Genomic DNA, 7317 nt, shown 5'->3' with positions numbered 1-7317 from the left:
AAAAAATTATTTAAAAGGAGAAAAATTATAACAGTGATGAATCAAATTATAGTCCTTTCTGCTCAAAAGAATAAGAATTACATTGACAATAAGTAATAGAAAATAAAGAGGTACATTTGTTACTTTTAAATATAACACAAGGAATACAGTATCAATAAAAAGCCTTTTTTTATGTTTGCTACTTGAATTTCATGTTTTATAGTTTTAATTGAAGTTAATTTATTCATTGTTTAATTTTTTAAAATAAAGAATATTTTATGACAACAAATATCAGTACGTTAATAAGTTGATAGCAATAATACAATAAAAAAAGAAACATCAATGTTGTGGAAAAAATGGAGAATAGTCAGAGAGAAATGTTTGAGCAGGAGAAAGGCACTAACTGCAGGGATTGTGGAAAGACTGGTTTATACAGAAACATGTAAATTGAGCAATGGGCAACAGAAATGGTGGCATAAGGTGTGGGTACAGCTGCTGTCAAGTGCATTGATATGGTGTTAGGAATCTGTGAACATTATGTTCTGATTGCTTTGGTTTTCTCAGTAAAATCAAAGGTCGTGAGCTGAGAGACGAAAAGGGGGAGAAAGTTTGTAGTACGAGGAGAGAGAGTTATAAAAATAATCATCAGTGATAGTGAGAAAAGGTATGAATTGTGTGCCAAGGTGAGGCTTATTTTGCTTAGCATGATTATCTCGGGTTTACATATTTTAGAAGCACAGGTATATCCTTTTTGTAGGGTGGGAACGATAATGAACAAGTGTTGTCATCTAAATTTCAAAAAGGTATCATCAGCAAAGAAAAATGAGGAAGTGCCAATGGAAGGCTAGGTTTTGTGATCAGGTGTCTGTGATACTTAATAGCTAGCTATGGTAAAAATAGGGGTTACAAAGATTGCAACATGGGATAGCTCCTCTGAATGTCCTAGTAGTGTTCAGATGGAAATATCAAAAGGGCAGTATTGAAAGATTTTTTTTTTAATATCCTATAGGTTCAGGATGAAGCCAAGGGCCTACAGTAGAATTACAGAACTAGTCAAATGTGCAATTCTAGCAAATCTAGCATAAGAAAAGGTTGTGAAAGAGTGGAAAGCTGAGTCATGGGGTGGGCACGTTAGAGAAGAAACAGGTAAAGCTGAAAATATTAAATCCCAAATATACTTGAAACTCTTGTTAATGGAAGCAGCTCCTGTCTATATAAGCTGGAGAACTTGCTTTTTAGTGAAATGCCAATTATTCTCAGGACTAACTACCAATCCTCTTATAGACTACAGGTACAGGAGAAGAGCTAGATGCCAACAGCTTCAGTGGAGAAGTGCAAGTGCTAATCTGGAAGTAGCTGTCCCTGAAAGAGTTGTAGAATCTTGCTAGTTTGTATCATTAAGAGTCTGAAGAGCATCAGAGAGGGGGATTCTAAGGTTATTAGGCCAGGTAACATAACTGTATGGTCGAATTTATTGAAATGAATGCACTCATTCAGCATTCATGATTTGTGTTGATTTAATTACTAGGATAAATCTTTATAGCATGCTAAGATGTTGAATTAAAGGCAAGCCTATTGTCAATGAAATTGAGATGCTGAAAAGTGCAGGGCCTAATGAACAAGAAAGGTATCCAAAGCTTAAAGAATATTGGAATGAATGTATTGTGTGGAATCTGCTTAGCCAATTCCTAGCTTCAGCTCTTGAGGAGCTGGGGGACAGGACATACTTTCCTTCAAGCCTTTTTAGAACTTTCATTTCACCCCATGACTCAGCTTTCCACTCTTTCTCTGGCGCCAGATCGATACTGTGGTGACTCTGCTTTTATAAGCTAGAGATAATGGTGGGAGATGCTGTTATAGAATTGTCCATCTCGATTTTAATGAGAGTAGTGGCCTCCTAATATCCTGGAGTAATAGAGATGTTCATCTGTTAGAAAAAACATAGGGATGATTACCATAATAAACTTTATAGAGAAGTCAAAATCAGAGTACTGCCCCAAGCAGAAATATTAGCTAATTAATCACAGGGTATCTAGGAATAAAATAGGTGGAGAAGCTATTAGGTGCTGTTTGAAATATATAAGTGGGAAAATTCTAGGTTCAGTGAGCAGAAAACTGATTCAAATTGCTATAGGGAGCTTATGGTCTCTTATTCAAAGTCTAGATTTAAGCCATTTCACAGAATTCAAGATATTTGTTTATGAAGAAAGCTGAGTCTCTTTGAGGAAACATTCTTCAAGGTAACATGAGTGAACCTTTCTCCACATTTTCTTCCATAGCAATGAAGCAATTTATAAAAGTGACTGTATACAGGGGAAGAGTAAACCTCAGCTTTTGAGTTTTGTAGACACTGGCGCCAGATCGATACTAATCCCCAGCGACTTGAAACACACTGGACAGATTTGGAGCTTATAGAGGTCAGAAGACATATGGAGTCTTGGACCAAGTTAAGCCAAGGTGATTATTTCCCTAGTCCAAAATGAAGAGCAAAAACGTGTATATTTAATACATAACAAAATACTCACATTAGTTCCTCAGCTGGTGAACTGTGCACTATCATGATAGAAATGGACTTAGGAGAAGCTACTGGAGCACCTTACCTCCCTATAATATGCTAAAAGCAATACTGCATTCCCAGGGAAATTTCAGAGATTAGTGTCACCATCAAAAGTTTAAAAAGGCAAGAGTAATAATTTCTACTACATCCACATCGACCTCTCCTCTTTGGCCAGCACAAAACTCAGATAGATGGATCTTGAGCATGACTGGATTTGGCAAAATAAGGAGTCTTGACAAAAGAACTCTAGTATGCAACTTTAGATGCAAAATTTTTATTTTCTAACTTCTATTTATAGTAAATATAATCAGAAGCCATTTGCCTTTACTTAGCAAGGAAAGCAATACACTTTCACTGTATTACCTGAAGATTGTTTCTGATCTCCTGCTCTCTATCATAATAGGCCAGAGAGATCTTGATTTTCTGGCTATGCTACAGACTATAAATCACATTTGTCTATTATATTGATGTTATGCTAATTGAACATACCAGGGAAGAAATAGCAAAAACCCTAAGAACTCGAATTTCCTAAGGAAGACACGATTGGTAGAGGGTGAGAGATAAACTTCAAAAATCACCTGCCAAATTCATGTCAATATCTCAATAAAACTGGGAAAAAATTAAAAATTCAAAAATAAGGTACTAATCGATACTTGCAAAAGAAAAAAGGCCTCTGAAAAGTGGGAGATAAGTAGCTGAGCCATTTATAGCTCACAGAGAGATTGACACATGCTTGATGAAGCTCTGGATGGTGGAGAAAATCCACATCACATCTAGGTGTGCAGCTCCAACTCTTTTAACTATATAATTCAAAAAGCAATTTTAAATTAGGTAAAGAAATGGTTCTGTACCACCTCTAGTCTGTAGTTCAAGGATCTCTGCACTTAGCTTTCATGCTCAGAAAACCCAATAGTATAGAAAATGTCTGTGGCGGATGAAAATACTGAATGGAGCTCCTGGAAAACTCCAGTGGGAGATTCTATTATAGCAGTAACCATTCTCCATTAGGAAAGTAAATTTTAGATTTCCGCTAGGCCCTGATATTGTCTAAACACTTGCCCATGGAACACTATATAACTATATGACTCGAAGTTTTCATTATGAAATGGATGGTACTTAATTAAAAGAATCTAAAAAGTGGATATGCACTATAGCATCTCATGCTGATACGAGCATATCTGAAATGTATAATTGCATAAGGAATTGGCTCATATACTCATGAGATTAGCTAGTATCGAGTGCTATAGACTTTCTCAGGGGTGACACTAAAAGACAATCGTGGAAAAAAAATCTTCCCCCAGAGAAGGGAAAGAATATCTCATTGTCCAAGCAAACTGAAGGGGATAAAGTGCAAGGTACACTGAGTTATGTGCAATGGCTAGTAGGCTGACTAGAAAAAATAAGACTGGAAGAATAATAAGAAGGTCTGAATGATGGATATGTGAATGAGCCTTTCTGAATGGGCAGAATGTGAAGATATTCCCATGGAAATATTCTCACTGAATGTCTACTGCAGAGCAACTTCTCAATAATCTAATAGACAATGTGACCTTTCTTCTGGATGCCAGTCAGCTTCCCTCCCACACACACCCATGCCCCAACACCATGCTTGTTGACTAGATCTCTAGACAGTGACAAACATGGAGGTTATGCAGTAGCTCAACAATACACAATAATATAGGATTCTTACAATGGCGGATCTGACTACTATCACTGCTTATTGCACAACATGCCAACAGCATAGGACAATGCTGAGATCCTGTTTAGTTTCAATCCCCTGGCAGACCAGCCAGGCACCCAGTGGCAGTGTGGAGACTTTTCTATCATGGAGGAGGCAGTGATTTGTGCTCATAAGAATAAAATTTAACAGAATTTTTTTCAGTGCTACCTTATGTGGTCTTAGAAAATAATTTTGCTATTATCATGGTAGTTACACATCATTGCCTCTATTAAAACAAACAAACAAAACCTCATTTTGTAATTAAGTCTGTCAATGACCCACATAAACAAAATTTATGGGTTTACTTCATGTCCTATTCCAAGTATCGTTTAATGATATAGAACATTGGAATGGTTTGCTGAAGGCTCTGTTAAGGTACTAGTTGAGAGATAATGCCCTTCAAAGCTAGAAGGCTTTCCTATGGTATATAGCCTATGTATAAAACCAGGGGCCAAGAGATGATATGGTGCCTTCTTCCTCATCGTCACAATTCACTAGTCTAGGAATCACTAATGTAAATGTAAAATGGGACTTATCTTGCTGTAATACCTACTAACTGGATTAAGGGGTGTCCCCCAAAATTTATATGTTGAAGCAAGATTCCCCAATATGACTATTTTTGGAGATAGAGATTTTAGGAGTTAAGGCTAAATGAAATCATAACAAGGGGATCCTAATATGATAGGATTTGTGGCTTTATAAAAAGAGGAATCTCTCTCTCTCTCTCTCTCTCTCTCTCTCTCTCTCTCTCTCTCTCTCGCTCTCTCTGTGTGTGTGTGTGTGTGTGTGTCTCTCTGTGTGTGTCTCTCTCCCTCCCTTTCTCTATCTCTGTCTCTCTGTTTCTCTCTATTTCTCTTTCTGTCTCTCTGTATCTCTGTCTCTCTGTCTCTCTGTCTGTCTGTCTCTCTCTCCCGCCCTCTCCTTCCCTTCTTCCCTCTCTCTTTCTGTCTCTGGTCTCTGTCTCCCTTTCTCTGTCTCTGTCTCTATTTCTCTGTCTGTCTGCTGTCTCTCTCTCTCGCCATGTGCATGTACCAAGAAAAATCAATGAGAGCACACAGCTATAAGGCAGCCATCTGCAAGCCAGGAAAAGATTCTTCAGTGGAACCTGACTATGCTAGCAGCCTGATCTCAGACTCCTCACCCCTCACAACTGTGAGAAAATAAATTTCTATTGTTTAAGACATCCAATCTATGGTATTTTGTTATGGTAGCCCAAGCAAACCATGATAAGGGTATTTTGATTCCATCCCATAATCTCATACTGTGTGCACTTAAAGGTATTAGTGTTCACAACAGAATACAGTTCTTGTTTGATTAAAATGGAAGCTAAAACTGTCCCATCCATTTTGGATGCCACAGGCTACTGAACAACTGGTACAGAAAAGGTTTATTTCATTCTTATGGTGGCTGAAATAAGGTTGCTTCTATGCACTGTAAGCAAAGAAAGCACAGAATCAAAAGGATTCACTGGAGTGCTTCTGAGTACATTATCTAATAATTGGGTCAATGGGAAAAACAAAAAGAGGCAAAAATAAAGGCAGGACCACAAAATCACTTGGACTCTACAGGAATCAAGAGTTGGTTCATCCCACTATGTAAAGTACCCTCTCAGTTGAGGTGCTGGTGAAGAGTGAAAGCAATATAGAATCTGAGGAGGACCAAAGCAGGTTTGACACTACTTAGACTTGCTTAATGTCCAACTACAGAGAGAGAAACTGAAACAATATGCTAATTATTTCTTTTCTCTCTATTTTTCCCCTGCTATCTTAAAAAAGGATAGAAATATTAGCTAATGCTTTAGGTTTCAGATGTTAGTATGACTGAATCGATAACACAACAGGACAACCCAATAAGATAACTGAGAGGATCTTGTTCATTCCTTGTTTGCAGAACAGGAGAAAGATAGGGACTTAGGGACAAAGAGGTGGACTCTGTTAATTATCTTCCATTTTTCCTCCAGACCCATTATGCCTCCCTCCTCACTTACTGTTGACCCTGGAAGGCACATCTGTATGGACTGGCTCTCATAAGTTTTGGCTACTGATTAGGACTGACCAATAGGAAGCCTTAGAAGGATATCAGAGGAGAGAGGAGAGGGAGGTCAGGAGCTTCAAGTCTTGAGTTCCACCACTTTTTATTTCCACTTTTGTAAGTGCCTAGCATCCTACTCAGGATGCTATGTAATCTCTGTGCCTATTTATGTACTATCCTCTGAAATTTATTTCACTTCTTTTCCTTGGAAAATGCTTATCATTAAGAATAGGTTCAGGTGTAACCTTTTCTAGGAAACTTTCATTGACTTTATAGATCATTCTTGCTACTCTTCCTTTTTACTTTTATTTTCTTTTTGTATGTTTCACTACCATTGTCATATATATATCATACTGTAACCCTCAGTCTATGAAGCTCCTCCTTTCTTGGACTGCTGACTGTTTTATTTATATTTTGTATTTTAAGCTACAAACACAGTACCTGACATATAGTAGGTTCTCAATAATACTTGTCAAAGTGTCGATGAGTAAACAGAAGAAAAAGGGTGAAATATGACCTCAGAGAACATCGATAGGCAGGAGCAATTGAGATTTCTGGACTCAATCTCTCAGAGTATTGAGATAGTACTGGTAGATGCAAGAACAGCTATACAATAAAAGATGTCGAAAGCAAACCTCACATACTCTGTTTTGTCTATAAATAGCTCTAATTTCTAATGCAAAAACTTTGGTGCAATATTTGAGTCAATATAGTCATTGGTAGAAGATAAGCAGAATTGAGAGGATGAAACTATGTCTATAAGAAACAATATGCTAGATGTATCAATGTAGATTCGACACACGTTTCTCAGTTGTGTTCATTCTTAGGTATTTCTGAGCTTACAGCAAAACTGTTTTTCAAGGCCTACTTCCAGTTTTAAGTGCCTTTGCTAAGTTCTGAACACAGTTTAAAATTGTGCAATTTAAGACTCGAGAAATTCTCGTAAACATTTTAGGGACACTTACTGGCTGAGCTATTCCTGTTTCTGTTAAGCTCCTGATTTGATGTGTTCCCATGTGAAGCTATGCGT

Source organism: Pteropus vampyrus, unplaced genomic scaffold (assembly GCF_000151845.1).
Source record: "Pteropus vampyrus isolate Shadow unplaced genomic scaffold, Pvam_2.0 Scaffold22, whole genome shotgun sequence".
In the NCBI taxonomy this organism is placed as follows: Eukaryota; Metazoa; Chordata; class Mammalia; order Chiroptera; family Pteropodidae; genus Pteropus; species Pteropus vampyrus.
This window is presented reverse-complemented; position numbering follows the sequence as displayed.